The 26935-nt window shown below is 45.4% G+C and overlaps 1 protein-coding gene across 1 annotated transcript in view; it reads left to right on the top strand.

Annotated features, from left to right (window-relative positions):
* The first annotated feature begins 4388 nt into the window (after nucleotides 1-4388).
* Nucleotides 4389-26935, top strand: part of Rcan2 (regulator of calcineurin 2) — a 157487-nt gene continuing 134940 nt past the window's right edge. Inside the window, exon 1 of the mRNA XM_042671918.1 lies at nucleotides 4389-4475. The gene's annotated coding sequence lies outside the window, so the exon portion shown is untranslated. The remainder of the gene's footprint in view (nucleotides 4476-26935) is intronic.

A 26935-nucleotide genomic window follows, 5' to 3' on the forward strand; every position in this document is an offset into this window, starting at 1 on the left:
CAGCCTGGGCCGGCCTCACTGGGAACCCATCAGGCTCCCATAACCCCTGGTCGGGTGGGTTGCAGCCATATTTCCCAGGCATGTCCGAGGAGCCCATCTGAAAGGCTATTTCGGAGTGTTCTAAATCAGGTTTTGTGTTTTGGCAGAGAAATAGAACCCTCTTTTCTAATATTACTTCTGTGGGAAAGTGTTTTCTGAGCTGCAAACAACTCAACTTACAAATGCATTTTTGGAATATGACCCACTTACATGCTGAGGAACTGCCTGTGCTCAGAGGAAAATACTTTCCATGTACTGCTTGCTGGGACCAACTGCAGGCCTTTCTTACATTGATTTGATTCAAAAATATCCCATAATGTACCTGAAATCTGATGGGCACCCAGGCTTTCTTCTGGGAAGGATTGGCTGTACAGTTCCCCTATGGACAGGATTTGAGGATAGAAACTGACAGGTTGAATGGAAACTCCCTTGCCCAACTATTTAGTAATAATTAAACACTTTTTTTGTTGGTCGTGGGGCTTGAACTGTGGGTCTGGGCGCTGTCCCCCAGCTCTTTAGCTCAAGGCAAGTGCTCTACCACTTGAGCCACAGCACCACTTCTGGCTTTTTCTGCTTATGTGGTGCTGAGGAATCAAACCCTGGCCTCATGCATGCAAGGCAACCACTCTACCACTGAGCCACCTTCTCAGCCCAATTAAACGTTTTTTTAAAGGCAGGTCTTCTATGTGGATAGAAACTGTCAAGTTGGACCCATTTTTTTTTTTTTTTTGTCAAACCCCTGTTCTTAACTCCTGTTTTCACTTTTCAAAATATAGATTTCCAGATGGCTGTCCTGGAGACTTTCATTAAGTTAGATGGACAGGATTCCATAAATCTGTAGTTTTGTTTTTATTAAGATCTCCAGAAAATTCTAGTCAAGTTAGTTCTGATCCTAGACACTTACTGATGATTCACTGGTCGATGTGTTCAATCATTCTTCCATCATGAAGCAACGTTTGCTCATTGTTATGTAGGCAGCGGAAATGAGGGACAGAAAGATAAGACACGTATGCGTCATCAGAAAAGAAAGTGGTAGAAAAATACCTTTACCTTGCCTGGCATATTTATGGATTTGGATGACCAGGGCCTCCAGAGACCAAAGCAGCAGAGAGATAAGCAGTGGAGTATATTGGCTACTGTACCCTGGAGATAGATACCCTCTATCAAAGTCCAAGGCTACCCCTTACCAGCTTAGGAGTTGGTTAACCTTTTCCATGCCTCAGTTTTCCCATCCGTTAAATGGGGGACAATCGGAGGACTTTCCTTGGCCTCAAACTCTGGCATGCCTCAGAATCTCCCAGGTGACACCCAGGATTTCTCAGTCATCGATACAGAAAGGAACCAAGAACTTAACTCTTGGGACCATCTTCCTGTGCGTGGTGAGCAAGACTGAAAGCAGAGGCTCACACCAGCCAAGAAGAGAAACTGGAGGATAGATAGGAATAGATGGAGTCTCCCAGCTCCCAGCTAGGAAGAGCCCAGCTCAACTCAAGCGGAGATGTTGCCTGAAGACTTCAGTGGAGAAGCTATTCACACCTTAGCGTGAAGCAGTTTATCAGCATCTCTGTCACTTTGTCAAACCCTTAGAGATCTGCATTCCCATCTGGCAGATTGTGATGGTCCCAGGAAATTGGTGCTCCTCTAAAACCCACACCAACGAGTCATGGGCTTCACTAGAAGGTGCCACGGGTTCAGTCACTTGGTGTAGATTCTGGAGGTGGCTCCTCCTCCCCGGGGGACCTGTGTCTGCGTCACATGACCCGTGTCTCTGCATCACATGGAATTACTTGTTGGCTGTTAAAGGTCCTATAATTGGTCCCCAAGGGCTCCCTTCAAATGTATCTTGCTTTCATTTATTATTGTAGAAAGCATGCAATAACATTTGGAGATTTAGAATGTTCTGTCTCTTCAACCATCTACCTAGTGGTCTAATTTTCTAGACTATGAGCTATAGAAAATCCTTATGTCTACTCTAGACAACCACAGCACAACAAGAAACAACAGACAAAACAAAATACAACTCATCTATCTTTTTGTTGACTTGGATTTATGTTCTTTTTCCCTCGTAGCCAGAAACCAAGTTCCATTCCTTGTCCCTCCACCTCCTACTGTATGGAGACAGCAATCTTGCGTGGCTCGTCCAGTCTCCTCTCTCTATCCTTTACATGAAATCTCACTTCAATGGTTTCTAGGATCTTCACCAACTTGAAATTTTTCTTATCTGAATAGAGTCTGGCTTTTGTGAATCTATATTTCCATAGAATAATATTTTGGGGTTATAGAAGTGGTACGGTCATTGCGGAAGTCTTGGAAGCTTGGAAAAATACAGTTTAACACGAGGCTGGAACAAGGTAACACATGTAAAACCCTTTGCACAATGCCTGGCACATACACACCATGTCGTTTGCATGTGTTAGTGGTCATTTTCCTGCCACCCCAATCTAGGCATTTTTCCTCTTCTGATACTTCCTGTATATTCTCATCCGAGGGTCACAGTTCAAAGCCAGTCTGACCAGGAAAGTAGTAAGACTCTTATCTTCCTTAACCACCAAAAAGCCAGAGGTGAAGCTGTGGCTCAAGTGGCAGAGCACCATTCTTGCGCAAAAAAGCTAAGGTGCAGGACCCAGGCCCTGAGTTCAAGTCCCAGTACTGGCGTCGCGTGTGAGAGAGAGAGAGAGAGAGAGAGAGAGAGAGAGAGAGAGAGAGAGAGAGAGAGAAGCGAGAGAGAGAGAAAGAGAGAGAGACCACTTAATGTAAGGATGCTCTTTTAAACAATTCTACCCCAAATAGTTGATTCGCTTAAATCAACAAATACTTAGGGACTTTCTGCATCAATAGGAAACTTTAAAGTAATTTTCAACTTTGAAAATTATCTAACCCCATGGGCGTGTTAATGCAAATTAATTAGAGCCAAGGCCTGTGCGCGTGTGTGCGTGTGTGTGCGCGCGTGTGTGCACTTGCATTTCCTCTGAGCAAATCAAGAATAACCTTAGTGCTTCACGTTGTTTCCACGCAAATTGAGTATTGATGTGTGAGCCACGCGGGGGCCCTGCGGCTCCCACCCCTCCCTCGACCTTCGAGGAGGCTCCCGCTGTCCACGCTGTGCCACCCGGGAGCCAGGGCCCTTCCCTCCCGCGAGGCCAGCGCCCCGGGTTAAGGTTCAGGAGCCACAGACTCAGCCATGCACTAGGTACCTGCTCCATCCTTCACGCGGCTCCAGACCCCCACGCCACGTCCCTCCCCATCCCGCCCCGTCCCATGCCACCAACCAGTCCTAGCTAAGCCCGGCCGGGCACCTGCGGCCCCGGCAGAGCCGGGCACGGGGTCCACGCGGAGGGCGCCAGCGCCCCACCCCTGCGCCCACAGAGCGATGCCAGGCCCGCACACCACCCCTGCCAGGGTCCGAGCCGGGTGGGGGCCGTCACCTGGGAGGAGGCGGGTCTGCCTGTTCCCTACCCACGGTTTGCTTCTCTGCCCGACTCAGCTCTTACAGTGTTTGTGGGCGCTCCCCACCCAGCCCCGCTTCAGGATCCGCTTCCTACCTAGCCCAGCCCCCCTCCCCCAAAGCGCCCACCAGAACTGAACCCCGGAATTTCTCCAGCAGGAGACAGTGGCTGCTGTGGACAGGCCTATGTGCCTGGTCCCCAACGGGGATTCCCAGCTCCGGGCTGACAAAAGGGGTGTGGGGGAGACCCAGAGGTCCCCAGGTCCGGGCTCACATCTGGGGGTGTAGGGCCAGGATCCCGGGGTCCCCAGCTCCAGGTTCACATCTGGGGGATGGGGCCAGGATCCCGGGGTCCCCAGCTCCGGGCTCACATCTGGGGGTGTGGGGCCAGGATCCCGGGGTCCCCAGCTCCGGGCTGACATCTGGGGTGTGGGTGGGGACCCAGGGGTCCCCAGCTCCCTCCGTGCTGACATCTGGGGGATGGGGCCAGAATCCCAGGGGTCCCCAGCTGGGGCTGACATCTGGGCGAGGCCAGGGTGGGGTCCCCGGGACCGCGGGCGCCGGCGGGGAGGAGGTGGGCCGCGGCGGGCCGGGCCGGGTTTCCCAGGGTCTGATTGGCGGTTGGCCGGTGAGTCGGAGCCGGGGGCGCGCCCATCGCCGCGGTTCCGAGCCGGGCTCGGCCCCTCCCCAGAGCCGCTTTGTCCCGCGTGGAGGAGGTGGCAGAGCCGCGGGCAGGGAACTCGGACCGCCGCACCCGGACCTCCGACCACCGCCCGGCGAGCGGGGCAGCGGAGGCGGGGCGCGGCGCACCCCACGCCCGGGCCCGCGGGCCCCGCGCCCGCCCTGCGCCCGCGCCCGCCCCGCGCGGACAGGTGAGCCGGCCCGACCCCCAGAGCCTCGGACCCTCGGATCCCCGGACTCCCGGTCGCTCCTCCACCTCCGCCCCATCCCGCCTTCCTTCCGCGGCTCGGCTCGGGCGGACGCCCCGCAGGTCAGTTACGTAACCGTGCCGGGCCCCGCTGCGCCCGCACCCCGTCCCGCCCGGACCGAGCGCGGGCGCTGGGGACCGCGGCGGGGCTGGGGCGGCAGGGGCGGGAGGCCGCGGGCAGCGCTCCTGCCGGCCGTGGAGTCGGGTCCTCTGCGCCCCCCGTGGGAGGTGCTGGTCTGGGGACGCCCCTTCCCCTTTCCAAAGGGGCCGAGGTTGGGGTGTCGGAGTGGCAGCAGGTGCCTGCGGGAGGGCGCTTCCACCCCCCCCAAGACCGCGGCTTGGAGACCCCCAGGCGAACACCGACCCCATCCCCCTTTGGTGTCAAGCCCGAGCTCCGGCCCTGGGCTGGGAAGGCTCCGGCTTGGGTCATCTAAAAATAACCGCAAGTTTGAAAAGTGGAGTGGGCAGGAGCCCGCGGGGCCGGTTCCGGCAAGTCCTGGAGGGGGGCCGGGACCTGGGCCACCCGACCCACCCGACCCCGGCCCCCGCCCGAGCCTCGCTGGTTACCCAGGTACCTGGCTTTGACTCTGAGTGAGCGAGTTGTTCCCCAGGGCGTTTGCTTTACCCCCCCCCCCCCCCACGCGTGATCTTTTCCTGTGCTCGCTCTTCTGTTTTCTTGTATGGAGCCGGGGCGAGCTGATACTTGTCCACTGCTAAGGCCTTTTCATTTTTAGTATTTTTTTTTTTTTAAATCTTGGTGTATTAAGAACAATAAAAGTTTCTTGGCTCCCTTGGGTAACGTAATGTCATAATTTGCCACAAATGGAGATGAGAGGCTGGGACTGCGTCCTGGCTCTCGCTTCTTCTTTCCAGCCTTCTCATGACCGTGCAGACGTTTGTAAGACACAGGAGGAGGGGAATAATCCTCAACCGGTCCCCCGTCTACATTCTGAGGGTCCAAAGACCGTGGACATACCCCAAAGCTGGGAAGGACCCAGAAGCAGGCCGGCAGGGAGGGTGGAACAAGGTCTGGAATGTGCACTCGGCTGCTTTCCACCCATCGATTTCCTTTAGCTCTAGAGCTATTAGTTTAAGTATGATCAGTCATTCAGCTCAATTAGTCTAAAATGTGAGATGCATTTTGCTATCCAGAATCCACTGCAAATCAGATCAGCATTTATTGAGCACTTACTACCGAAGTCCCCAAAATAGGATTTAGGATTTTGTCTTCAACAAAAGCTAGGGGTTTCAGGATCTGTGAAAACAGTGTGTGCAAGTCCTGCAGAATTTGCCTAAGACTCAGCAGTCTTCTGGCTCTCTCTCTCTCTTGCAATGAGTGTTTAGCACCCTAAGTGTGAACTTGAAAGAAAGCTCTCTCATTTGCAAGTTCTCATCACCCTCTTAAAAAAAAACACGAAACCTCTTGCATAATCATTTTCCAATAGTCACATATATTGCAGAAACTAGCATTCTCTTTACTGAAGCTGTAGGACTGAGGTCAATTTCTTGCATTCCTTTTACTCTCTATGTGATCCACACAACTGATTCCCTAGCACGCCTACTGTGTGCTGCACAGGCCCCATGCCAAGTGTTGAAAGAATGAGGCCCATTTCTTTCCCCCAAAATTGATCTAGCAGGAAAGAAGGAGAAGAAAAATAAATGGTAGTGATTCAGCATGGTGAGTGTTTAATACAGAGAAGAAGGCATTCAGCGGGAGCCAAGGGTGGAAGGGCTCTGGAAGATGTGCAGAAGAGGATGCATTTGGTCCTGATCCCAATATGTGGTTAGCATTCTCCAGAGAGGGCACCACACACGTGGTGCAGAGGTCACATTTAAAGAACGCCTAGATGATTCCAGGTGAGGGGTTGGCAGAGAAGTTACTGAACATCTGGAGGTTACTCTACATCTGGGTTATGAAACACAGGCGAAACCATGCAGCCTTTAGTGGGCTGGATGATGATTTAATGTACGCTTGCCCAAAGTGATTTTGGAGGTGGTGACAAGGCAGAGAAGAATGAGCTCAGATTTCAGTCTGATCCAAGCCACCATTCCCCCACCTTAATAAACCATATAAAATGAAGCACCCACTAACCGGGGAGAAGGAGTTGTTGGATAGCTACAGAGAGTCCTTGTAGAGAGACAGCCGAGGGCCCCTGAGCACCTGAGCGGGCTTCGGTTTGGAGGAGTTTCAATGTTTTGATGGATGGCCAGGCTTTCTGACTGAGGTCATGAATGCCTGGCAAAGATCAGGTTTGAGAAAGATGTTGACCTTTTATGTTGAACATCCAAAGGTGGATGGTGAAGTAGGCATTTTTATTTTCAAAAGTAATTTCTTCATTCCTAGTTTGAGAAAGATGTTGACCTTTTATGTTGAACATCCAAAGATGGATGGCCAACTAGGCATTTTTATTTTCAAAAGTAATTTCTTCCTTCCTAGTGCTAACCTTTTGCTCATGTTATTTCCTTTCATCCACAAGGCAGTCAAGCATTTTGCCCTTGCAAAAAGAGGCTGCTGTTGAGCTTTATGTCCCAAAGTGGAAGTATTTGCGCAGTTATTTGAGCACTGCTAGTGGTCATAGAAATCCTCATTCTCCTCCTCATCTCTACCATTCATTCACTGCTTGCTTTATTCTGACCACAAAGAAGTTAGACTTGCATATGGATCATGTGACCCTGATGCTACTGAATTTATGATACTTATTATTTTCATAAGATAGACAATGAAAGAAAGCCAAGGTAGAGAGAGAATAAGCCACACAATTAGCAAGAGATACCCCAGTGTACAAAGCCAGGTTCTGAATTTGTGGGAATTCGAGCTAAGTCTGGAGCGCTTGTTTTCAAGCTCTGTATTTGACTCGCGGTGTAATGTCTGCACATCCACACCCCCTCTCAGGCTGATGTTGTTCCAAATCTATCAAATAGTGGGAGACACTGGCTAGGTGTTCTTCAGGGACTGTCCAGATACTCAAGTCCTTCCATCCTTTCTCAACTTCTATTAACAGAGCTGTTGATATGGATTTCCGTGGTGCCTTCTTGGTAACTTTTGGGATAGAAATACCTTGAGGGGCAAAAACTCAAAATGGAAGCTTGTTCTTCATGACTTGGTGTGAATGAGTCCACAGTGCGGAGCTAATGGAATGCCTAACGCTGGGAGATTTCGGGGGTGAACTCTGGGTAGCCATAGGGGGAGAAATCTCCATAGTAACTGGTCGCATTCTTTCCTGTTTGATTATTTTCTCATCTTTACAAAACCTGGAGTGATCGATGCATACATTATAAAGGGGCTGCAATGTAACATCAACCAAAAAGACAGCACTGTAAACCGGGTACCACAGAAACGGTGGCTTCATCAATGGTAAACGGGAGATGGGGATTCTCAGCATTAACCCAGGTCAGGAGACCCATGGGAAGGGAGGGGGGCATGCATCTGAAATCAGCCTTCCCTCCTTCGGTGTGTGACAAAGCCCGTCTTTTTGTTAAGTATCACTACATATACATTGGGAATATGAAAATATGCAGAACATTAAATATCTCCCACACGGTGGCCCTCACAAATACTCATCATACATTATCCTCATAGATGTAAAGAAGCTTCTGTTCCCACCATGTAAAGTTTTTAATTCTTCCTTTGCTGTCAAGCAATAGACTCACCTAAGGCTGATGATCTGGGTTCTTTGATTATGGCCTGGTATATGGAAAGAAATAATAACTTCTGTGCACCTGAGTGTGTGTGTGTGCATGTGCTTTGACCTCCCTGAAGAGCTTTCTGCTTCTGACTGTAAAATACTATCCTTGGATCTTTTTCCTTGTGAGTTACGACTAGATTAATTAATCTAGTTAACTGAAAGCCCTTAAGACATAATAAATTGTATGATTGCAGATGATACGTGCTGGAAGTTGAAGAAATGTTTTCCCAAAATATCTCTGATTTCCTACAGTTCAGGATGTCTACAAAAATATGTTTTCATAGTTCTTTGCATACTCAACTTATATTAATGAGCCAATAGAGCAGGGTTGCTAAGCTTTGGGATATAGACACAGAAAGACATTACGACGGTCGTTGCTGGACCAATGAATTAGATACTTTTTGAATAGGTACCAGTTTTTATTGCTGTTGCCCCAGTTCTTTGTGGGAATAAGGGTTTTATTTTTATTGTCCTTACATAATTGTACAAAGGAGTTACCAGGTAACAGCACAGTTTATGAATATAATGCGTTTTGAATGGTGTCACCCCTTCCAACATTCTCACCCATCTGTCCCAACCCACCCCTTTCCTTATACGTGTTTTCTTCTTTCTCTGATGATGTTGGGAATGAAGATGAAACACATGGACATGACATGGAAGGGCCAGGATTCCAGCCCTGGTGCTGTCACCTCCAGCTCTGTCACCTTGAGCTTCCTGTTGACCGTGGTCACAGGAGTGGGCATTCACGGAGTGCCATCCCCATTCCAGACACAGTGCCCAGCAAGCTATTTACATTATCTTATTTAATCCTTACAACAACGTTAGGGGATGTATATGAGCATCGCCACCTTGGACAGAAGAGCACATCCCGGGGGATGGGTCACTGTGCTATGTCTCTTGAGTTACAGTTCTCTGCAGTATTTGGAAAGTAGGATTTGATCCCTCCACCTCACAGAGGTGTAGAGATGATGTGCTAGGAGTTCGTGAATGGGCCCCCAAAATGTGATCACCTTGATAGGTGTGAAGGACAATGGCCATAGTGGGGACTTCCCAAGAGACCAGTCGTATTTGGTTTGGCAGAGAATCAGATCTGAGAGAAGGAAAGGTCAGCATAGAAAAGAAATATATGCAATGTGCAAGAAAATTGTACCACCTTGTTCTTTTCAATGGTACAAAGAATGTGTGTGTGTGTGTGTGTGCGCGCACACACACATATGCACGTGCAAGAAAGAGAGAGACAGAGACAGAGACTGAGATACAGAGAGAGAGCGTGTGCGTGTACTCTGTTTCCTGTGAATACCAAGAGTGGAAAAGGCTAGGCCATGGTAATTATCATGAAGCTGTGTCTGTCTGGTACAAGGGGAAGGAGACATGGTTTGTGGAGAAGAGAGTGTTCCAATTTCCACAGAGAGGCTAAAAGTCAAAGCCAGTGTCAAAGAAGCAATAGGAATGGTGCAGAGAACAAAACCAGGAAGTCCTTACCCGAGTTTACCTCAAGCGTGCGTGACAAGCAGGACATGGAGCCGGAGCCGCTAGGGTTATCTCTGGTGCTTGACCCAGGAAGCCTGTTCACTCTGTAGGAAGCAAGAGACCCTCTGTTTTGTTTTTTTTTTTTTTAAATGTCTCCTTTTTACTAGGATATATGTCCTTCCAATAAACCCCACAAAAATGGGTGCCAGTGGCTCATACCTATAATCCTAGCTATTCAGGAGGTTGAGATCCAAGGATCGAAGTTCAAAGCTAGCCCAGGCAGAAAAGTCCATGAGATGCTTATCTCCAATAAAGTGCTCAGAAAGCCTAGAAATAGAGGCATAGTTCAAGGGGGTAGAGCACTAGCCTTGAGCAAAAAGCTCAGAGACAATGCTCAGGTCCCAAGTGTAAGCTCCACACCAGCTCAAAAGAAAAATTAAAAAACAACAAAATCATAGAGAAATAAAAATAACATCACTTATATTACCATGAGCAATGCTAATTATCATTAACGTCTTGGTATATTTCTCTTCAACCATTTTATGCGCATGTATTTATAGATTTGGGAACAAAATGAACATAGAATTTTGAATTCTGTGTACTTCATCAAGTATTTAAAGTAACTTTTCATGTAAGGTCAAGGATCTCTGAACACTTGTTTCCTTTTTCTTTTTTTTTTGGGGGGGGGGTCCGGTTGTGGGGCCTGAACTCTGGGCCTGCGTGCTGTCCCTCAACTCTTCAGCTCAAGGCTAGTGCTCTACCACTTGAGCCACAGCGCCACTTCCCACTTTTTTCTTTTTGCTTATGTGGTGCTGAGGAATCGAACCCAGGGCCTCATGCATGCAAGGCAAGTGCTCTACCACTGAGCCGCCTTCCCAGCCCACTTGTTTTCTTTTTACACACCGGTTAGTATTCCTATTTATAATGTTACCCTGATTCATTTACCCTTCCCTCTTTCATTGAATATGAAGCTATACCTGATCATCCAAACTCACATAAAGAATATTTTGATGAACATATTTTAGCATCATCATTTTCCCCCTACATTTTGGATTATTTTCTTTGGTTAAATTCTTAGAAGGAGAATTATTGGCTCAAAGAGCTAACCTCCAGGCTATCCTTAAATACTGACATTGGTAACTATGAGCTTCCCAGAAGGCTGTACTCATGAAAGACATGACAGAACTGCTCTCACCTCTATCCTGCTCCTGAGCACTATTTTCGGTGTAGATAAGAGCTGGATGGCATTAGTGCTTTCCAGTGATACCCACTCTGGCCATAGTTAGGTGTGACCCTTGGTACAGGAAGTTGGTCTTTTTGGGGGGAGAGTAAAAGCTAAGTGGAGCGGGTGGCTGGCAGAGTCTATGGTGTGAGGAGTGTTCATGAGAAAGCTGATTCTAGCGCAGCAGCTTCTGACAGTTGCTTCCAGCCAGTAGCATGGGATCTGGCTGCCTGGGCCTGTGTGAGACCTTGCCATGGACAGCTATGGAAGTCGCCTCTGGAATTCCTGAGGCTGTCTGAAACTGTATGGAATGGAGCAGCCTCTGACTCCACGAGAGCTGCTTGTTTGCTGCTTCTGGCTCCTCAGGGAAGCAAAACGGAGTTTTTACAATCCTGAACCACAGGAACAGTAAGCAGAGTGCTTTTCCCAGCCTACTTCCACTGTGGCTTCATTTGGCTTTGGTTGGTTTTCCTTCTGCCATCATGGGTCTTCCGGGAAAACAGATGTGTATTATTTTTTACTTTCCACTAAAGGAGACACGAGGTATTGCAAAAAACTCAGTGGGATTGCCAGGTGGGATCCTCTTTAAAAACCACCCCAAGGTTCCTCATTCTAAAACCTTTTGGATGACTAACTAAATGAGTCTCCTTCCAAAGAAACAGTCTCTCATTCATCTGTTGATGTATCACAGTGGCTAATCAAATTCTCTGGCACGCAGGCTAAATGAATACTTGCTTTTCATTTTCATTTCTGTACCTATTGAAGTTAAAAGCCCAGTCATCATATTGGTCTGGGAGAAATCAATGTCCAATTTATGCTTTTCTTTGGTGTTTTAATGAGTGATTAGTCAGGAAAGAAGGTCTTAGGTGAAGCTAGGCATGGTGGCTTGTGCCTCTCTATCATCTTGGCTACTTAGAAATTAGGAAGATTGAGGGGAAAAGAAAAGGTCACAAAGACCCTATCTCAACCAATCGTTGGGTATGGTGAGGTAGTGTAGCTATATGAGGAAGCACAAATAGGTGGACTGCAGTCCATGTCAGCCCAGACAAAGAGCAAGACCCTGTCTCAAAAAAAAACATAACAGAAGGGGTAAAGGCATGGGTGAGCCATAGTAGAACACCCACCTACCAAGCAGAAAGTGCTAAGTTCAAACCCTGCTACTTCAAAAAAAAGATAGAGGAATGATTAGTTTAATTACAGAGACATGTATGGTATATTGCACATAAATTAGTGGATAGGCCAAACTAAACTTTTATTTTCTCAAGAACAAAGTCCTTTAACCCTGACAAAGGAAATGAGAAAAACACTAATTTAGAATATGATCTGTTTCCTTCTTTTCATCATTTATATATAACAACAACATTTATGAAAAACAAAAGATTAGACTTTGGTTGGGAAAGGCATTGGCAATCAGCACGCAGCGAGAGTGTTTGTTTGCTCTCCTGTAGTTTCTTCTTTCTTTGTCTCTGTGCGGATTTCTAGTCTACACACAGCTGTTGTTTAGCATTACACTTCAAACTATGACAAGGTGACATTGCAGGGAGGCTTGGAGTTGAAATATCTGCTGGGTCCTATTTGCAAAGGTTTGCCTTCTGACCTGTGCACCACAGCCCACGAAGACTCCACGGGAATTCCCGGCTTGTGCCCTGGACATTGGTTTTGTTTTAGGTGGAGATCTTTACAACCACACCAGGAGAGTTTTTGTTCTAGAAGGTTTGGCAGTATTTCCCAGCCCCGACGTGGGTACAGACTGACTTGGGAAGATTAGCCCCAAGAGGAGATGAGGTGGGACAGTAAACCTGATCAAGGCTACCTTGTTCTTCTCCGTGCACAGGACCTTGGTTCAAGCCTACCCTCACTTCCTTCTGACAGTGTGAAGAATGGATCCGATGATTGACATGGCAACTGGGATTACTGAGAAACATAGAATGTCCCTATGTACACTCAGTGATGTACTTGTGAAATCCTAGATTGCACAGGATCAGGGACAGGCTACAGTGGAAAAGAGGCGCATGGTTTTGCCTCTGTGACTTCTGCTCTTTTGTGCTTGTTTATGAACGGGGCAGCTCCTGGAAGCCATGTAGGCTTGAACACCTAACTATTCATGGAGCTGCCTTGGAGGTCTCCAAACATTGACTTTTCCAGTGTGGTGTCTCCTCGAGCTGTCAGGCTTTGATGGATTTTTATAAAACCTCACAGCTTACGTATGATTGTAGTTGTCCTAACAGCTTCCATCTTGAGTGATAAGAACCAAACATCCACCAGGTATTCAGGGCTCTTGTGCCCCTCAATCTAGCCCCTGGTTTTAGAGCAGTCATTGTAATATCCTAACACCCACTCCTGGCTATTCTAGTCTTAATTTCAAGGTAAATACTATGAGAAAGTTATTTCACGTAGACACAATTACAGATATATAGATGCATTTTCATGCAAAACAACCCTAGGTATTTTTATGACGCATTTCAAGGGCATGTCTTACAGGAAACAGAATACAATAAATAATAGTTACCTAAGTGGCACTCAGGGCTTATTTCCACAGATCTGTGAGCTTAATGTGGTGAATTTCCCAACTGGTCACATGACACCCATACTTGCCCATCCCTCATCGACCTTGAACTCTCTAAATGATTCATAGCTGGATGCAAGGACCCCAGCTGATGATTGGCTCTCACCTCTGACTGTTCAGTAGTTGTCCTTCAACCTCCGTTTCCACTCTTCCCACCTTGGCATCTTAGAGGTCCTAATGCTTAAAAAAAAAGAAAAACTAAAATAATGGGAATATACTCCAAAAGAGGAGTACTATTCAGATTATAAGTGTTTAGCTGAAGGATAATAATAATAACAACATTATCCTAGTAATAAAAACAACAACAACAAAGAACTTACTTGTTATTTGAGGCAAATTCATGACCACCTAACCTTGGTTCATTATCTGTTTCGGTGATAGAAAACTTTCATTTTTGCTTTTGGCCAGGTCTCTTTTTATATGTTGTTTTAATTACTGCTTTAAAAAATTAGATCAGTCTTTCCAATGATTTTCCAAAGTAGCTATAAAACTATGTTTATTTTAGATTTTGCTTATTTTAATATTGAAATTTTTAGTAGTCTTTGCTTATACAAAGTATTCTCACTACTACTTTCTTCCTATATTGTCAAATTGGTATTTTTTTTAAAGATGATGCTAAGGCCACAATGAAGTTATTCTTCCTCCATGATCAAGTTTGCTCATTATTGCTTTTTGTCAATCATGGCAGTATAAATGCTACCAAATGCACACATTTCTCTTCCTAATTGCAAATTGACTTTTTTTATGGCTACTTATTACAGAACCCCAGGAGACCAATAGCAATAATTGAGACACAGCTGCTAGAGACCAGATATTGTTTCTTCAACTTCCTATTCTAATAAATAATAAACCACCAAGTTGTTGAGAAATAAAAATCCTTGTAATAAATAACAAACTAAGACACAGTTGCATACAATTTGCTGATATAAAGTGTAATGGACATGCTAGATAAAACAGTAATCAGAATGGGAGCTGTTTTACTAATAAGGACCAGTTGCATACCTTGTATTGTATACATCTTTTGAAATTCAGTTTGATCTCTTCCATATTTTCCCAATCCATGAACCCTCAGAACAGACATCAGTGTTTGATGAGCCTATTATATGTGGCACAAACATGATCTAACATATATATATATATATATATATATGTAATTCACACATTCATTAATTCTTTTATCCTTGATATTTGTCAAGTTTTATGCTAGCTACTGTGGTACCAAAGCCAGCAGAGCATAATCCCTTACTTTCATGAAATCAGAACCCAGTAAACTTCCAGCTTCTCCCTAGTTTTCTTACAATGAGTCTTGGTTATGAAGTACCTGAAGGCTGAAAAAAAGGAGGCCTACTCGTTCACCCTAGCCTGAATTTGCTGAGATCTAAGTCAATGGCAAAATGAACGGGCTGTCCATTATATCCATTCTAAATAATTCAGAGACACAAAATGGAAGATGTCAACAACTTCAAATACTTTTACAGCCTTTGTTCTCCTCACACAAATGTTAAGTATAAAAATAAACAACTCCACAAGATAACGTTTGTCTGCTTTCACATTGCGCGTGTGTGAATAAGCCACTGCTTTCTAAAATATGACCTTGTACCGCACTGCTCTTACATAACAAAGAGCCAAACATGATTGATAGCAGTGTCTGAATCTCCCACAGGCAGAGGTATGAAAGGCTTCCTCTGTCTCTCAAGCTCAGATGATTTTGAAGTGTTCCTATTTTGGAAAGGGCAGTTATAGCCTTTTCTCTTCTCTGGCACTTGGATGTAAAGCAAGCAAACAGGAGTAGCTGTAAGTATTCACTGAGCACCTCTAAGCACATGTGTACTGTGCTTAGTACTGAGCACCTGTGGACTGGTCACAGGACCTAAGCACAATCCTACAGAGGACTCTAAGGGGTACATGCCATGTTCATTTTCATGTTGTTCAGGTGAGGACACTGACGTTCAAAGAGGTCATGTGACTTGCTTATAGCATCCCAGACAATAAGTAGGAGGAACTAGAACTCACCAGTGCACTCTGCTCTCTCCGTGCAGCTCAGAGCTCCTTCCCATAGTGAGAATCGTGACATTTCAGGGGAGGAAAGGAGAATTCTATATGATAAATTTCAAATTTTGTAGCAGATTTTTTATTTCAGGGCTTCCAGAATATGATCTTGGCATGAAGAAAACAGGTTCTCTGTAAGTACCAGGGTCTGCTTTACACATTTGAAGTCTTCTTTATTTTTTTTTCTATAAAGGAGAAAGCCCTGATCCTGCCTCTCAGCATGTAAATATTATCAGGGAAGTCTTGGGTCTGACCTCTTATTGCTGTGGTTCTCTGATGCACCTCTTACTGGCCTGGCCAATCAAAGTGCTATTAGATTCTGCATTCTAACACCTTGACGGTTGTATATGTGCATCGCCAAAGGCATAGAATTGTTTTCTTATCACCAGTATGAAAGATTTGTGATTGTGGATGAGGAAGAGGTACCAGCCCCATATAAGCATAGAAGATCATGACAGTGTGTTGGGATTTAAAAGTTGTCTAGATTTGTCCAAAATGCCTGCAGTAGCCACTCTTCTCAATAAAGTAGTTACTCTCCTGACCATTATGCATGGTCAGCCAGAGACATGGTCAGCCATGGACAATGCATTTCTCCTCTGTTCTTTGGAATTGCTTGTGACAAATCCTTAGTCATCAAGAGGGCTCTGAGGGCTGGTGGAAAGAAAGAAGAGGATCGTGTTCTAGCACTGAGCATGCCAGGGTTATCAGGAATGCAGGAAGATGGTTGGGTTAAGAGTGGTGCCAAACTTGATGGCCCAGTGCCATCCCAGCCACCCCTGAGAGAGGGGACTTCTTTTTCTGTATAGAACTTGATGTCATCCTCTAATTTATTTTTTTACTAAAGCTATCTTACCTTCGTGAACTATGTAGAAAAGTACCTGGTACTATACACCCTCAAAAAATGCTGTTGTCATTCTCATTGTCATTACTATTATTCCCATCAGCCTTCCCAGGGTAGAAAGAATATGGCAGGGTCCACAGAATGGGGAGTTGAAGGACCTGAGCATAGCACTCTATTGGCTGTGATTTCCCCAGGGGATGCCAAGCCTCCCGGTAGCATTGGCCTCCGCTTCCTCTTTACATCATGAGTGAGTTCTGTCCACTGTTTGGTACTCTGCACACTTTAGCCTCTGGCAGGGATCATTGTTAAATGATCATCAGCATCTTTCAGAGCTTAGGACTCATGAAAAAATGATTCATTTTTAATGCTCATTAAACCTTGGTCTTTTCTTAGGCAAGGACCATGAGCATTCTGACTTTTGCCATCTGTAATGGTCACCGAGGATTTTTAGGATAACCATAGGAAGAAAGGGAACTACAAGCTCATCAGACATTTCCAGGTGTCATTTGACAGTGGGCATTGTACCGCTCCCTTCTCATCCTGTAGGGATGTCGGATACGCTCCTCATCCTGTCTTAACATCGCTGCAGGATGCACAGCCTGTGTATGTAGAGCTCGCCCTAACTTGCATCACCTCTCCAAGCCCATCTTCATCAGTTCCCCACCCACCCTTCCTCACTAATCAGATACATGCTCTCCTGTCTATCCCTATCTATATAAAATACATACATTTTGTACAGATAGATAAATGCCCTATACTAAACCATCCTTATGGGGTAGGATCTGAGGGGCATCTGTGATTTCTGGTGACAAGATCATTGAAGATATGCAAATTCACCAGGAGAGAAGTGCATGAGGCCTAAGAATATGTGTGCCAAAGATAGACTTCATCCTCTCTCCTCTGAGCTAAGGGCAGACCGTGTCCACCCATGGAGGTCAGTGGACCCCCGTGCCTTCCCTCCTTGCAATGTGAGGAGGTTCTGGCTCTCTTCCCCCAGTGTCATGGTGGAACAGAAATAGAACAGTGGGCATTCTGCTGCTCTAGGTGCATCGATGAGGAGTCTGTCAGCTGCAAAAGTGAGCTGCGGTCCTTGCCATGATAGTTTCAGCTCATTAAAGTTACAAGTCGTCTTAGTTTGTTTGTGCTGGTGTAACAAGATAGTCAAGACTGAGTCCTCGGTGGACTGCACAGACTTACTTCCCACAGTTCTGGATGCTGAGGCGTTGGGCAGGTTGGGTTGAGCGCTTGCAACAAGGCACCGTGTGGCTGTCTCCTCCAGAGGGCGGGGCCACTGTGTCCTGCTGTGGCAGAAGGTGGAAAGGCAAGGAAGCCTAGTGATAGTGTAGTACCCAGAGTCTTGGAGCCCCCCGTAGACCACCAGAGCAAATCACTATGCCACGCGGGAAATTTTGTAACACTCTTTGTAAAATGATTGGCGCGGGTGACTCAAGGGGAATGGTTGCTTTGGATGATAAGGGTTAGGGGGAATTCTCTTAGGTGGTCATTATCTCGGGTCCAGTTCCCGGAGGAGGATCCGGAATATGTGTTAGCCATTGTTCCAGACTCTGGGAATGTCTGGGGCTTGAGGTCAGCAGTTAGTTATCTATCACAGCGGTTACATTCTTTAGAGTTTGTTGACACAGACCTATCTTTATACTTTAACGTTAGCAAAAGCAAGTTACAGAAGCGAAGTCAGCAGTTAGTGACTGCAAAATGGTGAATATAATTCTCAGTTCTTCAATAGAAGAAGCCACTCCTCTCAAATCCCAGTCCTGTTACCAGGAAAGGAGAAGCCCTGGGCCTCGTCACCTCTCAAAGGCCTGACCTGTCAATGCCTTTGTGTTTCAATACCTGAAAAACATGCATAGTTCAACCATCGCATGAGAGTTCCATTTGTTCTTTGCCCAAGCAGAGGGATGATTTCCAACTTTGTTTCCAATGTCATCTTTGGTATCATTCAGTGCAGATATCAGAACATTGAGGTTACCAGTTCTCAAGAAGTGGATTATGAACTGAGTTGCTCCACAGGCCCAGTCTCTCCTTAAAAGTGTCCATGATGGTGACTCTTGATTGTCATCTCGACTAAATTAAGAAGCATCCAGCAAAGGAGCAAATCCATCTCTGAGTGTGTATCTGTGAGGGTGTCTCCAGAGACAGCTAGCTCCAGAGGGAGTCAAATCAGTGGATTAATCACTGGGTTCATGCTTGGATGGATTCTTAATTACACGATGGAGTTATTGGGCAATGGTTAAAGGTAGGAGGCAGACCTAATTGAAGGAAGGAAGTCAATGAGGAGGGTGTTCCAAAACATTCTGCTTTCCATTCTCTGCTTCCTGTCTGTCATGATATAAACTGTTCTGTTCCAGCACATCCCCCCACCATGATGGACCAAACGCTCTGAAGCCACAAAACCTCACCTACTCCCACCCCCCCCCCAAAAAAAAAACACACTTTTCCTTATCTAAGTGGTTATATTCAGATACTTGGTTACAGAGTCACAAAAGCCAGCCAGATACCCTCACCAAGATCTCTCCTAGAAACCTTACTAACAAGGCAGGCCTGTCCTGAATGAATCTCAGCTGATTCTCTTGCTAGAGCTCATGAGAAATGCAGCAAGCTGGTCCAGCTGCAGTAAGCCAGAGAGGACTTTGACAGAGGTGGTTTTTTTTTTTTTTCTAGGCTAAAATGTGGGTCAGCTTTTTTTTTTTTTTTTTTGTAAACAACACATGTCATCCAGAGGTGTAGGAGACTAATATTGGATCATCCTGAACTGTGTTTTTTCTGACAATGGAGAGAGAAAAGTGGAAGTCACTTATGCAACTGGCCAGACCTATGTCGGCTTCTCAATTGAAGTCCTGGGTTGAACAGGAGTGAGCTTCAGGGTGGAGACAGGAGCAGATGCTCTGGTGTGTGATGCTGAAGTCCAATTAGGGTTTGTTGGTTGTAGACACAGAGTGAGACAGAACAAAAGCAAGAGAGCAAGAGGAGGATAGTTTGATTGCCGACAGAGGGGAGAGCCCACAGGAGAGAAAGAGAGACGAGAGAGAGAGAGAGAGAGAGAGAGAGAGAGAGAGAGAGAGAGAGAGAGAGAGAGAAACATCATCAACCAAAGGGTCAAGAATGAAAGAAGGAATGACTTGGAAAGTGACCTGAATCAGTAGAGGGCAGTGACTTATTTCAGATCAAGAGGGAATCGTGCTAGCCATGGAAATCCATGGCTAGCAGAGGATGAGGACTCTCAAGCTTCTGAATTGAAGACAGGACGGAACAATGATAATCTGTAATTCAGAAAACCACTCCTTTGAAAGAACGTGGTAATCCCAGGGGAGCCTGGCTCTGAGTCTTCTATTAGGAAATGGGAGGGGGTGTCTGAGGAAGGAGAAGGAAGGAGAAAGGGGGGGAGACAGAGCCAGGGAGGGCTCTGGGAGGAATCTGATGGTGTTATATTCCATTTGCCCAACAAGTACCCCAGTCAGAAACCCTGCTGTGTACTAGGCATTACAGGAAGAAGCTAGAATGTTCAATGTGCGGGAGGAGATGTATACAAATAGGTTTGCTTTGCCTTTTTTATTTAAATTAGACCACAACATGGAGCAGAAGGTGATCTGTAAGATGTGTACAAAGAGAGACAAAATAAGTATCCTAGCAGCTCAGACGGGGACAAGGCAGTCAGCAGGGGGAGGGATCTCCTGCAAGGAAGATCTAGTTAAGGACAGGGTGTGTAGCCCATGACCGACTCTAGGCATAATGGTCAGGATGAGTGACAGCTAGAGTATAGCTGAAGAAGACTGGGACTTAGGAAAGCTTTGTGTAAAGTGTCTTCAAGTTCATTACATATAAGGCCTTGAAAACCAAGTAAGCACTCTAAGATGGCTTTCCGTTGCTGCTCTTCTTATGATCATCCACACAGCTTGAACTGGGTGCTGAGATCCATGCTGTGATTCTCAGCCCTGCTGAGGTGGTGGATAATGTCTTCACACAATGGCTTCCCTTGGGGCTGTCCTGGTTTGCTGGGCTGGAGAACTGTCTTCATTTAACTTGGGAGATCCTAGGAAGTTGGGGCAGATTTGCAACATGCAAGTGGCATGACTCTCTAGCTGTGTATGAGGAGAAATCAACTCGCATAGGATATTTCCCTGTCTTCTGCTTTTCCTTCCTCCTTACTTTCAGTCTGTTCATTCTCTGCTAATCTTATCGGTGTGTATAACCCGTGTCCTTGTGCTTCTGATGAGGTTGGATCAACTCTCTACCTCTCTTTTGCATTAACTTTCTTGGCTCCATTTTCCCTCTAAGCTGCAGTCTCTCACTTTCTGTGCCTTTTTTATTTGTATTTTTTGTTTCTTTTCACTCTCTTCTTCTCTCCCCAGCACTCCGGGCCCCTTCTAAAAGCAAAAAGTGAAAGGTGACAGCATGAATCTTACTTTGGCTGCCATAGCACCCATCACCTGCCTTGCTGCACACTTTTGAAGCGCCTTTCTCCCGTGACAACTTACTTTGCATAGAAGCTCAGCCTCCTGGAGAAGCTGTGGATTTCCTTTAAGCTTCCTCTTAGCATCTTGGGAAGGTTGGTCATTTGTCTCCAGGTGGGATTCTTGACCCCGTCTCCCCCGAGGGTGCAAGGCTTCTCTGCCTTCATAGCAACCCACTGGGGGCCACCTTCCTCTGTTTTTTGTTTCTTAGGGAGAAAAAAAAATATGACCTGAGATAGTAGATCTTTATATCACGCAAGTCTCTGGCTGGAACTGTCCATCTACAAATGCATGCTTTAAAGATTTTAAACGTAAAGCTCAATTGAGATTAACCTGTGAAATATCGAGATTCCTGCCCATGTGTCAAGTCTAGCCTTGGCATCTTCATTGCATTCCAGAGTATCTCTCTTGCTTTCCCAGCATGCAGTGGGTGTGGGAAAATGACATCCTTCTGCTTCCAGGTCTTCCTATTGGGTTTGAGTGGAAGGAGGAGGTGCCAGCAGGAGGTTAGAGCAGGGAGCAAGGCGGGAATGCTGACCACACAGGCCTCTCTTGGTGGTCCTGTAGAGACGACTTCCCTCACTGAAAAAGCCGCTGGGTCCCTCAACATAAAGTCCTCTGTTCTCCCCAGATTCCCAAGTCCTCATCCGGGGATGATGCTGGCCCAGGGTTCTGCACTCTACACCATCTCCAACCTGCCTGCACTTGTGTGACAGCCCCTTGGTTAAACTCCCACTTGAGTAACACATGACTGTTTTCTTGTGGGAGGTGAATGCTTCAGTATTCCTTGACTTACCTAATCAATTCACAGTAGAACTTGCGGTAGAAGATTTGTCTATCTTTAAGAACCATGTCCAAGAAGAAATAGGTTGTGCTTGAAATCCTAGCTAATTGAGAAGCCCAGACTGGGAAGATCACAGTTCCAGGCCAGTTCTAGCAAAACACTGAGGAGACCCCATGACCACAGAAAAAGCTGGGCAGGGTAGTTTTATGCCTGTCTGTCCTGCTGTGATGAGCCCAGTCCCAAAATACTACTGTATCCTATTTTTTAAATAACCCTAAATTAGAGCAAAAGAGGCTATCAACATGTCTCACGTGGTAGAGCGCCTGCTGAGCAAGTACAGATCCCTGAGTTCAAAGCCTAGTACTGCTATACGACAAACCCACGATCAAACAAGCAAGGGTAGTGTCTAGCTTGGCACATTGGTATTGTTATTCCAGCTTGTTATTCCAGCTCTTGGGAGGCTGAGGTAGGAGGGTGACAAGTGTGAATCCAGTCTGGGCTACTTAGACCTCCATCTCAAAGTATGCAGACAAAACCCATCTGATGCTCTTCTCCAGCAACCAACCTGTTTAAGTACAAAATGGTGCAAGATTTGTAGAGATGGAACCCAAATGGGCTTTCTGCTCGGCCCAGCCGGTCCTGGATAAATCTGAGCTTTTCCTCTCCTTTTTATTATCAGCATTGCAAGATACACAGTGATCAGTACCAAAAGAGTGGGCATTTAAAACCCTACAGATGTACAGGCATTTATTGTGGGTACCTTGAAAAGTCCCATCGCTGCCGTAAAGCCCAGACCACACACAAAACAAACAACAACAAACACGAAAGAACCAACTTGCCATATTTACATGTTCCATAAGAATTCACAGCGTGTTGCTGAATTAAATTAGGCTCCTATGGAAGTTTGCGGTGTAACAATGGCTCCACAAGGGACCCCACAGGGAGCCATGAATGCACAATGTGGATAATTTCCTTTGAAAACCATGAGTGGCACACTGCATGTTCTGGACTCTTTTATGACAGATCCCAAATGGTATCAAGAATAGTGTGAGGTTCCCGCAGTTCTCGGCAGGTGAAAAATTCTGCAACGGAATTGAAGAGGTTCCATTATATTTTAGAAAGCTCTAATGGGTTTCTCTAGAGCACAGCCTGAGAGTATCAGATCAGGCCTTTGTATCTGAGGATGGCTGGAGTGGCTCTTTCTTCACTGCTATTGTACTTTGGTCTCTTGGTAAGATGGAGAAAAATGAGCAAAACTCCAGTTTTCCCCTGAAGGTGAGTTAGATACTAAAATATCAAAAAGGCTTCACAAGGACAATCCAAAAATGAATGCTGAAGGTTTGACTTAATTGTACAATGATTAGTATTTGCATACAATTTTTCATCTAGCAAGCTGATTTTCTTCCATAAAAATTGCAATATTTAAAAATTTTCATTTTAATTCAGATTTAGAGAGGAAGGGATTTTTTTGATGCTGCTAAACTTTGTTTAGATTTTCATTCTTTAAAATTTGAAATGGTGTCATCTAGCCTTATTTTTAGCTTTAAAATACCTAACGGGGCTGGGAATGTGGCTTAGTGGTAGAGTGCTTGCCTAGCATTCATGAGGCCCTGGGTTCCCTTCCTCAGTACCACATACGCAGAAAAAGCCAGAAGTGGTGCTGTGTCTAAAGTGGTAGAGTGCTAGCCTTGAGGAAAAAAAAAAAAAAAAAAAGCTCAGGGACAGTGCCCAGGCCCTGAGCTCAAGCTCAGGACTGGCAAAAAACCAAAAAACTCCCCAAACCCTAATCCCTCTGCACATCACCTCGCCTTTACAGTAACAATTAAAAAAAAAAGAAATGTACAGAAACAACAACAAAATGCTTAACAGTCAGGTGCCAGTGGCTCACATCTGTAATCCCAGCTACTCAGAAGGCTGAATGCAAGAGGATGGTAGCACATGCACACACAAGGACACATGTAGTTATCTGCATTTGTTACCCACTACTCATTAAAGCAACACTCCATTCCGTCTTTTATTGTTAATATTCAAGCTGACAAACCTTTAAGTTCTTCCAAACTGTCAAATCTCCCATAATCCATTTCCTTGTTTATAAATCATAACTGAACTTGAAGCCAGAATGAATTATTCATTAATCACTTCCATGGATCCAGTGTCCTTATTTATCCTCTCAGCTGTCCATAACATCATGTTGAAGCAGAGATTTTTCAGATTGCTCTGCACCAAGTTTGATATTCCTGCTCTAAATTTTAATAGCAGTCTAGTTGAATCTTATACACACACACACACACACACACACACACACACACACATATACTTTGAAAAAGAGGAGGAGATGGAGATATAATAGATGAGGTGAATTTGTTCAAATTACAATATACAAATTTACAATGCTACCCCCTTAGGAGTATATGCTAATTCAAAAATAAAATTAAAAATGAATAATAAACAAATTCAGGTGTGGCATGGTGGTACAAGCCTAGAATCTCAGCTCCTTGGGAGGTGGAAGAAGAATCTGGTCCTGAGTTAAAATGTTTACCACCAGTGAATAAAGAAACAACATTTCAGGCTCAAGTTGCTTTTTTTTTTAATGCCTTGCTCAATTTTCTCCTTTGGTTGATCTTTCTGTTTCTATTTTAAAAAAATTCTTGCCTTCTAGTAATCAGCAAGAGATAAAATATAAGTGGGTTGTCTTAGGAACATCAGAATTAAAGATGTTTCGCTAGAGAAGGCTTTGGTGAAAGATGAAGCTCCCATTTCTTGTGCTTAGTCCCAAAGACTGGAAGATTTCTCTTGTCCTGTGTATCTTCATCCAGTCATGGAAAGGCAGATACCTCAGGGGGATAGGCCCCTTCCAGGCAATGTTGCCATACCTCCTCTTCTTCTATAGAGTCCCCAGTACCATCTTGGTACATGGAACTACATGAAGTTCCATCGCCGATATCCCCACTAACAGAGCTCAGTAAGACTCTGGACAAATGACACGGGCATGCCTCCTATTGAACTACCTTCCTTCCCGGTTTGAGTTCTACTCTCTTCATGCTACACTCCAAAATACAGTCATGACTTCAGTCAAGACTCACGTCCCACACTTTCTGATGACACAGTCCCTTGGATAACATGCCTTCCAACCCTTGAGACTGGGCGGCTTTTTGTTGTGGGTCGCGACCAGAGCTGCTCATGGTGTCTACATTTTGGAAATTGGAATCTCACACCTAATACTAACCCCATGATGATAATAATCTCCAATAAAACCAGATATCTTATTCTTCCCACCCTCACCTGCATTTTCAGTGTTTCATGTAAATGTTTGTTGGGGATCAGTGTGTTTTGACAAGATTTATGCCTTATGAAGAAACTCAGTCCTGTTTTCTGTCTGCCAGGTTTCTCAGGGAAGGAGGGATTTGCAATCAGGAATTCCATCGATATCCTTCAGGATCAAGTGGCTAGCCTTTAGGAGGTCTACTGCCTTCATTCAGGAATGTTCATGTTTGATAAATGTTCTAGAATATCTGAAGATCATGCATGAAAACTATTTTCACACGTTAGCAAAGTAATGAGATGGCTAACAGTCTTTCCCTACCCACGCTTCCTCCTGTGTCGTAATGAATCCAATCCGCTCATTTCCATTCTCATTGCCCCTAACTTCCTACCAGGTAAACACACTTCATGTTGCTGATACTGGGGTGGTAGGAATCAGACTTGTGAGCTTTGTTATTTTAATTACTTTCTTCTGCCTTAAAATTTCTTTCCCTCCTTGTGGGATCTCCATGGGGCTCCAGCCAAACGTCGAAGTGGTGATGGTCCTTGTTTCTCGCTCTAATGATAGCAGACTCCATCCTCATGGAGAGATGCTGCCATCTGAACCTAGGAGCACCTGTCTCAGAAGCAGATGATGGCCTGTCACCTTTCCTCTGTCACAGGCTTGCTCTTGATAGCCTAATGAGAATAACAAAGAGCTTTCAGTCACTTATGATTTGGAGGGGCTCCAAAGAATCTCTGCATAGGACAGGTAGACAAGGTCTTGGTGTTTCTGCATTTTTGCTGACCCAGAGGTTTGCTCCTCATTGGGAAGGCTGGGCCCTGAAGAATGGCCCCAGGCTCTTCTCTACCCCTGCGGCCCTCTGGGGTCCTCCCGTTGGAAGAGGTACGTTTCACCCCTCGGTTGTGGAAATGGGAGCTTGCCAAACATCAAACAACAGAAGAATGGCTACATTATCCACTGGGTGATGATGTGGCGATTGAAGTGAAAGTTTTTCCACAACTATTTCACAGTGCATAGAACTGCTCAGATTCATAACAACGAGACCAGAAATCGGCAGGATAGGAAATAGTGTGTTCCTAACATTGTTCAGAACTTTATGTGTAAATGGAAGGCACTGGGATTAACTATGGCCTACCATTAGCAGGAGTTTTGTGTGAATGGTAGCATTCTAAGGCCATTTTATTTATTTATTTATTTATGTCAGTCGTGGGACTGAACTCTGGGCTTGGGTGCTGTCCTTGCACTCTTCAGCTCAAGGCAAATGCTCTACCACTTGAGCCATAGCGCCACTTCTGGTTTTCTAGTAGTTTATTGGAGATATGAGTCTCATGGACTTTCCTGCTCAGGCTGGCTTTGAACTGTGATCCTCAGATCTCAGCCCCTTGAATAGCTAGGATTGCAGTCATGAGCCACCAGTGTATCACCCCCTTCTCATTAATAGGGTTTATGTTTGAACTAGTATATTATTAGTGTAATTTAAGTTGGTCATTATAGCTTATGTGGTGTTGTGTTATTTCCTGAAAGTGGCTCCTTTTATTTACCCAAATATTTGGGGGGTTTGGGTGGTCCTGGGGTTTCAACTCAAGGTCTTGTGTTTGTGAGGTGCGTTCTGCCACTTGAACCATGGCTCCAGGGCCTTTATGCTTTCCTTAGGTTTTGAATAAGATCTTTCTGTTTGCCAAGACTGGTCTGAACTGTGGTCCTCCTATGTACACTTCCCACATAATTTGGTTGAAGGTATGCACCAGCAGTTTTTGGTTGAGATATGTCTTGTAATTGTGTGTGGGGAGGTGGTTGTTTGTTGGTTTGTTTTTGTTTGGCGAGGTTTCCCAGTGCAGGTTTGTTCAGGGGATACAGAGGAAACATACACAATCATGGGCAGTGGATGCTAAGCAAATAATGGCTGCTACAAAGACTTACACCATAGCTAAACAGTTTGAAGTTGGTATGCATGCCTGTAATCTCAACGCCCAGGTGTCTGAGGCAGGAGGGTCTCAAGTTTAAGGCCATCCTGGAATATACAGCAAGACCACTCCCAAAAAACAAGCAACCACAAAATGAAGTAATATTTTAAATTAATTTTAAAAAGATAACCCAGTTAACTGGGACTGTGGGTGTTTATTTTTGTATTTGAAAGCTCTTTTCCATTTCTTTCTGTTTCTTGGAGTTTA

Source organism: Dipodomys spectabilis, unplaced genomic scaffold, assembly GCF_019054845.1.
Source record: "Dipodomys spectabilis isolate Male_0828 unplaced genomic scaffold, ASM1905484v1 ptg000669l, whole genome shotgun sequence".
NCBI classification, from domain to species: domain Eukaryota; kingdom Metazoa; phylum Chordata; class Mammalia; order Rodentia; family Heteromyidae; genus Dipodomys; species Dipodomys spectabilis.